Source organism: Ictidomys tridecemlineatus, chromosome 9 (assembly GCF_052094955.1).
Source record: "Ictidomys tridecemlineatus isolate mIctTri1 chromosome 9, mIctTri1.hap1, whole genome shotgun sequence".
NCBI lineage: Eukaryota > Metazoa > Chordata > Mammalia > Rodentia > Sciuridae > Ictidomys > Ictidomys tridecemlineatus.
Window position 1 is genome coordinate 55,294,005 of NC_135485.1, and position 10,204 is coordinate 55,304,208.

The window sequence follows — 10,204 nt, forward strand, 5'->3', positions numbered from 1 at the left end:
TAGTTGGTCTAGTCTGCTGGTGATACTTTCTAATGAATCTTTTATTTGATTTATTGATTCCTTCATTTCCTCAATTCTTGTTTGTTTCAGAATCTCCATTTCTTTATTGACACAATCTTTTGTTACTTATAATTATTCCCTTACATCAGCCTTCACCTCACATATCAATTTAACTCTGAATTCCTTCTCTGACATTTCCTCCACTATGATGTTGATGGGTTCTATTTTTAATGTATTTTTTTGTTTCAGGCAATTGGTTCCCTTCCTGTTTCATGTTATTTTAATGTCTAGCCATCTAACAGTTGATTTTGAGGCAGTAGAGTTTCTACCTTGTGGACTTTAGAATGTCCCTGAAGGTTTCCAGTATTTCACAGTTTAATGGGAGATAAATAGTAACAACAATTTATCCAAACAATTACAGGATTAAACCAAGTGCCTCTTGTAATGAAATCTACAATGCCAGTTGTTACAATATTGAGAAATGATATGATTAGTTATTGCCCATGGTGAAATCAATAAGTTTACATAAGGGTTTACAATGTCTTGTGATATCCAGCGAAATAATAGAAGTGATGTAGGATATGATGATTATGAAGGAGGGAGAACAAAAATAGAGGTAAAAAATTAAATAATGAGTGAAAGAGAGAACATTAGAGGTTGGCTGTTAGTGGAGGAAAAGGAAGAAAGAGAGTAAAAGGAAATTGATAAATGAGAGAAAATTAAAATAAAATTAAAAATATTTTTAAAAAAAATTAAAAGAAAGATAAAAGAAAAAATAAAATATACAAAATAGAAATAACAGTTTACAAAAACAAAATCAATATATTCTAATAAAACATGATAGTCTTTGAAATATTGATCCATGAAAAAGAATTGCATTCTAATAAAATGGTAGAAAGGGAAAAAAAATGAATATATGAGTATGTATATGTATCCAGTTAAAGATAGAGTTATTTAAGAGAAAAAGAAGGTAATATGGGGCAGTAGAAAATATTTTTAAGATTCAAAAGGTGATTAGGGTCTATGTAGAAGCCACAGGAAGTATTATTAAGAGGTAAGAATAAACTAACAAACAAAAAAAAGTAAAGAAAAAAAATAGATGTAATAGAGTTAAAGGTAGAGTGAGAGAAAGAGCAGTACAGTTTGGCTGTTAAAAAGAGAGAAGTATAAATAAAGGAAAACAGAGTTGTGAAGGAGTCAATAGGAATTCAATCCAACAGATACTAATTCATGACCTAATCTTACCAAATTAAAAAAAAATAAAAACTGAAAAATAAGAAACTTAAAAAAAAGAGTGTGAAATTTTTTTTAAAAAAAGCTAAAGGCTGAAGAAAAACAACAGAAACAAATATATATGTATACAAACACACATACGTCCTTCATTTGTCAATCATAATACATTCAAAAATAAATCAAAATGTACCAAAAGCAAAAACAAATGAGCAGAATAGTCAATGAAAGTCCCCCGCCTCCCATACTCTTTTTGTTTTTTGAATTTCAAGGGTTGAGGGGAGGATTTGAGGACTGAACTCAGTCATTCAGCCCCATTCAGTTTCTCCCATCTGCTGGTCTTTCTCCCTGTGGATTCAATAGAGTGGAGGAGGGGAACACAGACTTTCTCTGGCCTCTCTCATCTCTAATGCCCTCAGGCAATAGGATTTCTTATGACAGAGACTCCTGATTTCTAGGCTCACTTTAGATCTTGCAGTTTGGGCTGCTGGATTCATGGGATGGTTTTAGCTTGGAATTCCAGGATCCCATGCTTTCACATGGAGATGTTTAAGTCTATGCACCCTGTGCAGAGCTGGCTGACCATACCTTTTGCTTACCAGTTTATTTGGCCAAATAGCCTCTGGGTCTGCCCAGAGTGGTCTGCCTCTCTGATTCTGGGGTTCCCCACATCAAGATACTTCAGGACTTATAGATCTTTTCAAACCTTGTATTTTTCTGTTTTCTTTTTTTCCCCACCCAGCTCTCACCTGGAGCTCAGCTCCAATTCAGTTCCATATCCTTGTCTAGTGTTCACCAACTTTTCCAAGGTTCAAGGCTTTCTCTCCCACATTGAGTATAAGCACAGTGGCTTTTTCTCCCTCCTTTTTCATTTCTTGGAGATGTGATTTCCTTGCTATTTGAGTCCCAAAGTTGTGAGAACTGCCTCTTCCAGTTAATCTGCCATCTTTCCAGTTTGCTTTAATCTTTTATCAAACATACAGAAATTGCACATCTTGATCCTCCTTACCTCCCTCAGTACTCTGCTGACTCACCATTTCTGCCTGCAAAATTCTTTCACAAGTAAAAATGAACTCATTGACAAATTTGAAATTCAACATTCTGTTTAATTGCATAAGTAGCTGAAGAGGTTAAAGCCCACAGATATGATTTATGGACAAGATTGCCTTTCTCCAAGTCCTAACTTGTATTCTACATGTATAGTAACTTATAATGTTGCACTATAATTATCTTCCAATGTTTGTTGAACTTGTGCTCCTTAAAGTCAGGGAATATGCCTTATTAATCTTTTGTATCCTCAAAGTCTAATAAGGCTTGGCATATAGGGGACACTCAATAAATTTTAAACCTGAATAAGAGACACCACTGAAAGCATGGAACGTTATTTAGTGCCTTCTGCCCTGTCAACAAGAACACTGTGGTTCTTAAATAAATAGTTACCTAACCGTTTACTTCACATTTCTCAATTATTTACTCTGTAGATAAATTCAGTTCAATGTCAGTTTCTAGATGCAGACTTGAACATGTAGATTTGTATATATCTCCATGCTATATGAGTCAAATTTTGTTAAATTATCTTTAAGGCAATAATCTAAACAAAGTGTTTGCTGTGATGCCAGGGCATTGTTTGCTTCAGATACCATCATTCCTGATGTGCTCCCACCCTGCCCCAATATTCTATATAGCTGCAAAAAGAAGTTTGGACTAATCAATACCATCACTTGCTTTTAAGACATTAAATGCATAAAGGCTAACATATAATTTTAATGCATGAAAACATCAATTGTGCAAATAAAAATTGAAATTACATTGAAATAGTAATTATATGTATTTCAACTACTTATTGAAGCTGTTAATGCTAAATATACTTTCCATGTCACAACTATAAATCAGAAGCATTTTGAAAGGACATTACCATTATCAATAGCCCATGTTACTGAAATTAGTTCTTTATTCTATTTGAGTATGTTCTTGTCACAGTGTATTAAGTGGACTATTTTTAGAAAATACCTTTAAACCCATATACATTATTCTAATAAGAGAAAATTTTCTATTCAATGTCTATATAATTAAAAACTAATTTGAATAATTTAAAACTTATACATCCTATAATCATATTTAAAAATCACTTTAAAACATTTATATTAAGTAGTTTTACTATAATTAAGCTAGAGCAGAAATTAGACCAATTATTTATTTGATCTATTTTTTTAAAAAAAAATTCGTAGTTGTATATGGACACTTTTATTTTATTTATTTTTACATGGTGCTCAGGATCAAACCCAGTGCCTCATACATGTAGGCAAGCACTCTACCACTGAGCTATAATCCCAGTCCTAGATCTATTTTTTAAATGTTTCAAGTTTTTTTTTTTAGATCAGATAATTTATTTTTCAATGTTATCCCATATGGAGAGACTTGAAAAGATACAAGAATTCCAGGACTTAAATTCCCAGCTTCAGCCAGGGAGCAGGTTGGGAAAGATTTAGCTAAAACCACTGGAAGATCACAAAACACTGACAATTTGTTAAACTTTAGAAGATACTGAGGAGAAAAATTTTTTTACCCTGTAGTGAAAATATTCTGAATCTGATCCACTAAAATTTAAGGAACGGAACATTGTAGCTATACAATCTTAGTACAAATTATGAAAGTTTATTTTTGTAACTTTAAACCTCTTTTAGTTAGTAAGCTCTTGATTTGTATTTGGACAAAATATGGAATGTGAATAAACTCTCAACAGTGCATTCATTTCTGCTTGATTTCTATCTTAGCTATCATTATGAATGGAGTCACTAATATTAATTTGTTTCTATGTTTATTCTATTTGCTGCTAATTTTTGAAAAAATCGATACGCACAGATTAGAGGCAGTAGCTATATTTTTCTTTCAGAAAAGTTTGATAGAAAAGTATGGGAAACTCTCATTTTATTAATACAGTTTAGAAAGTTTGCATATTTCCTTTCTTAAAACTGTTAAGTTGATCTGTTTAGAAAGTAATGCCTGCAAAGCAACTGTTTAGTTTAGGAATGGACAAGCTCTCTAACTTGAGCCCCAGTTTCCTAACTTGTTACATTTTTTCCCATCATTTAGGACCTTGTCTCATTTAATAAAACCATCACATGGGAAACATGGAATCCTGAAGTATTCAAGGTAGAAGGATCCTTAGGGATAATTTGATTCAACTTGATCCATATAGTATAGAGATATACATAAATCTACCTGTATAAGCCTGAAGCTAGAAATTATTCTGAACTGAATGAAACTACAGAGTAAAATAATCAAGAAATTTAAAGTAAATGGTTAGTAAATCTGAGTGGAAATAGACAAAAATTCCAGAGGCTCAATCTAAACTAAGAAAAAGGCAAAAACAAACAAACAAAAAACCAGGAACCCTTTACCAAGGGAGTTTTGGGGGAAAGTAAGAGAAGGGACAAGCCAAAGATGATAATTGTGTGTGTGTGTGTGTGTGTGTGTGTGTGTGTGTTTGTGTATGTTTATAAATACCTAGACAATAGTGCTTTATTGAAAATATTAGTTTAAATAAATATAAAATTGTTGTGTAAAATGAGTGTTTCAAAATACAATTCTATAGGTATAAATTATCTTTTAGTAAAAGAGCAACTATGAGCAAAATTATGTATTTAGATTTGGGTATCAAAACAGCAAGGATTAAGAAGTATGGCTATGTAAGCCCTCCCACCCTTCAAAACCATTATTAGGGGGCAGTTAATACAGTTTTACTTGAACATACATAGAGTTTTCATTGATTACTTGAATATTTGATTTTCTTTTCTTTTTATTTTTTAGGAGAAAAGTTAATAAATACCAACTGTAGTAATCAACTCTGCACAGATGTGCTCTGAAGTCACGTAACACTTTTCTTGGTCAGAACTTGACACACTGAGTGTAAACATACAGTCTTTGACTATTCACAATTACGTAACAGTGAAGGGGCAAAGTTAGAATGGCAGATTGTTTTCTGTAGTACATTTTTGTAAATAATATTTCTTGATCAACACTGACTTCATTTTATATTTTTCTGGTCAAAACAGCAGCAAAAACAAGAATTGCTTTCTTATTCTTGAATGAAGCATTTTTTTTCCATTTCAAAATGATAGCACTGACCCAGCACTTGCCTCCTCTTAATGAGTTGTCTCCTTTCTGTGGGCCCTCTCTGTGGTCAGGTTTCCTAACATTAGTATAAATGATTACAAAAAAAAAAAGAAAAAGAAAAAAGAAAAGTGACCCTTGAAATGTGTCACAGGGAGACAGAGGAAGAAAGGGCAGGAAAGCGGAAGGACAAGACCATAGTACACAGAAAACAGACCAGGAGCAGCTTTGACTGCTGTTGATAGCTTAGGCTACAGATTTGAAATGTTTTTCATTCTGCATCTACACAAAGAAAATTGTACTACACAAAAGGAGAAAACGACAGTGGCTGAAAATAGAGGAGACAGTCTGCACTGTCATTTAAAAGTGATCATTGCTATTTTCCTCCTAACAGAGAAATTATTCCAAAAGGGAACAGTTAGAGAAAATCCAAGACACAGAAAACTGGTAGGGATCTGGGCTTCAATATCTGGAGGCTTGGAAGCAGGAACCCTGATCAGTGACAAGACTAGGTTCAGGGGGCATGCCTACCAATGGACCTCAATTTTCCATTGCTGAGGTGGATCTTGTACACCTGCAGATACAGAAAAGGCATTAAAGTGCAGTATGAAATACAAAAAAAAAAAAAAAAAAGATGCTTTCTAAAGAGATAAATTGCCAATTTTTCTTAAAAATTATTTTCTAATTTAGTTGAGTAAAAATAGTTTGCAGACATAATTGCAGTATGAAAGCTGGAGCTCAGAGCTGCTTTGATTTTCTCCATAGCACAGTAACAGCAGTATTACTGGAGAACACTAAATAAATTGGCTTGTGGTATATACTCTGCACAGTGGTATGAGAATCTGGAGATTTCTTAAAATTTATGCCTCAAAGTGTGTTTTAAAAAGCTATTTAAATGTAGACATTTACCTCAGATAATTTTGTTTTTTTCACTAACAAATGTGCATATGTATATATGAAGTAATGGTATTGTTCTAGCAGCAAAACTGGTTTTGAATGTTGTATATAAACATAAAATTGAGCAAGTCAATTGTCTCCACATGGTGTAACTTAATAAGTAAATAATTTTTGTACCAAATCAGCAGGGCTTATTTTCTTAATATTTGTTTTAATTGTAGATAGACACAATAACTTTATTTTATTTATTTATTTTTATGTGGTGCTAAGGATCTAACCCAGTGCCTTACACATGCTAGGTAAGCGCTCTACCACTGAGCTACAACCCTAGCCCTAAAACAGGTTTTTATATCACCAGATATAGTTCTCACGGGAGCATTGTGGGTAAGTCTGAATCTTCTAGATGTAAATTAAGAATGCTTCTAAATGTAATTATTAGACCAGTTATATCAAAGAAATTCAACATGAACTATACATTCTGACTGATTCTTGGAAATCATTTCTAACATTGGTGATTAGCTAAGGAAGAAGAAAATGAAAGAGCACCTTCCAAAATATAAAATGTAACATAGCAGTAAAATGCAAATGTTAAAAGCACTTTACGGTGGGAGGGGGAAACCCACCACATCTAAAGCTAAAAAAAACAAAAACAACAACAACAACAACAAAAAAAAAAAAAAAGAAAGAAAGAAAGAAAATTAAAATTCAGACAGAGGAAAATGTGGATGGGTACCTGTCCAACAATCTCATGAAAACTCAGAGCTCTAGCACTAATTTAGGGTGTTTTCTTCTTTCTTAGTGTGTGGTATCCCAGGTCCCCACCTGGCCATCCCTGCCCTGCATCTAGAGTGCCTGCATCCTTGCAATCACCTTTTTGTGGTGACAGAGCTCAGCTTCCTTTCCAGCAATATGTGGCTTTTATTCAGGCAGTAGTTCTCCACTTTGCTGCCTCCTCTTTTGAGCCTCACAGAATGGAGGTTTTGTGGTGAAGGCCCTGGCTCACTCACTGGAGATCCAGGATATGGATGATGCAAATTGTTCTCAGCTCCAGAAAGATGTGTTCTGAGTTCTCCACCTCCACAGTACCCATGGGTGGAGGTGGCTTCTGATTTTCTTGCCCTTGGTTTCTATCAACTGACTGGATCCAACCACAGAGGGCAGGAAACCGACTTTAAGTCTAGTCTTCTCCTTAAAATCTATATCTTCATCTGACTCTTCATTAGGTGAGTGATGGATCTTGGTGCTGTTATTCAGTTCATCCAGCAACCTGTTTTATTTTTTCAACCACTCCAGTTCCTTTAGAGTGAGAGTGGGGGCTGTTGCAATGACTGGCACAGCTTATTGTGCACTGTCTTCATAAATGTCACTTCTAAGGGCTTAACTTTCCAAATGGTGAAATAAGACAAAAGCAACAATAGTCTAGGTTATGAGTGATGTGCTATCTACTCAAGCTCCTCTTCTCATGCAGGTACCCTTTACACTCTCATCAATGTAGGAGATAATCTTCTTAAAATAATTTCTGCTATTGATGGCATCACCATAGCTGGGTGTGTTCACTAGTGTAAGGCAAATCCTGAGTCCCTCCTGACCTCCTTTCAATCTCAAAAGTTGAAACTGCAATTTGGACAGTTCTTTCAATTTTCTGTGCAGCCTCAGGCATGATTCTTTCTGGGCAGAGATCTGTAAGATATAGGTTGTTGATAAGAGTTGATTTCCTAGACTTGAACATCATTATTGTGAACTGCACATTTTTTTCCCACTCATTTTCCATGAACTTGATTGGGAATATTGCAAATCTAGTGCAGCCATTTTTGGATATATAAGTCGAGCTAGTTGTTACTTAGATACCTTTCATAATGTTTCCTCTCTTAGTGGATCAGTTAAAGAAGAGGTGAATATTGACTACACCATGGGCTTGCCCCTCTATCTTGATTTTGTGGTGTAAACTTTTCTCTTTCTCATCCCTACAAACACCTTCAGCAAATTCTATATTTCTCATTAATCCAAGTGGATATTTTGGAGACATCTTAGGGTTAATGGGAGTAATATGGGAAAAATTGATATTTGGATTATAATTTTTAGTTGCATTGGAAAAGCCTGTATAAGTTTATACATTTTGAGCAACTGTCTTAATTTTTATTAGGAGATATATCTTCTTTAGTGAATATGAAATTAAAATTCTTATGTTTCCCTAAGTTACTCTGATTCTTTAATCTTTCACTCTTCTACTATTATGTATTTTTAGAAAATACTTCAGGCCATTCATGATAGGTGGGGTCTGCATATGTACATTGTATCTTGAATGAATGCTAGGAAAAGATACTTTCCCTTGTTTTCTCTCTAAATAAATCCAAATTTCCTGGTTTTTTGGAATGACTATAAGTTCAATGGTTGTTTTAGAAATTCCCTTAAAATACCAAGGATATTACGAGGTATTGTTGTCATGTTTCATGTCTCTGTTTCACTTTATTTCCAAGAGGAAATCCATGAGTAGTAATCTCTCCCGGAGGGATATGGCATAAGTCTGGGCCAAGCAGATTTCCATGTTGGGCGCAAGCCTGGTTTGAATGACTCTGTGAGAAGCTTGAGGAATCCCAGAGTGGGTTGAAGGTATAAGTTTAAGGTTATGATTGAGGTGGTAAGGAAGTGAGACTAGTCTAATGAGATACATCATGTTCTTTCAACCAGTGCCTTTTCCACCTTGTTAAAAGGAATGAAAAACAAAGGACAAAAGGAATAAAGGCTCAGGTTTATTTCCAGTTATATTTGCTTTTCAATTGGGATATTTTTTTCTCTTCTCAGTGATTAGCACACAATTATACTTTCCAAATAAAGTAGTTTTCTAACTACTCTCTATTTTTAACCTCTCCAATAAACATAAGAAAACATTTAATAATTATTGAAGCTATTTTATTCTATTTAGGTGGAATTTAGACTCTCTAAACCATATTTAAAATTTTTAGTTTAAATGTTTGCATTTACCTTCATGCCAAAGTTCTCTGATGATTTACTAAATATAAAGTTTAAAAATTTGAAGAATAGGATATTTATAAATAACCAACAATGATGTGGCTTTATTACTCCTAATACAAATGTACATGCAGAATTCACACCAGGATTTTCAGAGAAAAAGGCAGGAATTCTTACTTTGAGAATCTACAAAACACAAATGTTCAGAATTTTCTTATTAACTAAGATAAAATTTATGCATGGAGATAATGTTAAGAATTATGTATTTTAATTTCTCAATTATCAAATAATCATTAATAAGGATGCATGCATGCAAACCACCATATTGGAACTGTTAAGGAAAGATTATTTCAGGTATTGTCATTTTATATTTTAAAGATATTGAATCTTTATTAAATATAGAAAAATCCATTCAAAGTTCCTACTCTATCATAATGAATCATTTTTAAAGGTTTTTGATATTTATCATTGTATTGCATAATAACTTATTACAATATCAAGTAGATAGATATTATTCTTTTTGTTTGTTAAATAAAAAATATGCATAAAGTATATATGTGAGTGACAAAGGCCTGAATTTGTGAATTAGTAATATGAATATTATATTCAGTGATGTGATTGCATGCCTGCTTATATATCTGGGCTCACATGAGGAAAAGGCTAGGTTTGGCCACTTCAAATAATTATCACCCATTCCTTGGAGGAGATTAAAAGAACAATTCATAATTTATCAAAGAAAGAATTATCTTCTCTGTTTAGAAGTTCAGATCAGTTTCCTTTTTTCATTTCCAATATAAGTTTTCTGGCTTTTTAAAAAGTAGTTTTCTCCAATGGAAATAATTTCATGAGCAAATCTTCTTTAACTTTTGTTCATTTTTGGCCTGAAAGACCAGGCTGGTATTGCCTTTCAGAACTCCTTTGGTCACTGAAACAAAGACAAAAACAGAAACAAATCAATAAAAACTCCTCGGTCTCTCTCATCTATTCTAGGCTC

The 10,204-nt window shown here is 33.5% G+C and overlaps 1 pseudogene; it reads right to left on the reverse strand.

Moving 5' to 3' along the window:
- Nucleotides 1-7,015: 7,015 nt before the first annotated feature.
- LOC144366441 (septin-2 pseudogene) lies at nt 7,016-7,598 on the reverse strand (annotated as a pseudogene).
- Between the last annotated feature and the right edge of the window lie 2,606 nt (nt 7,599-10,204).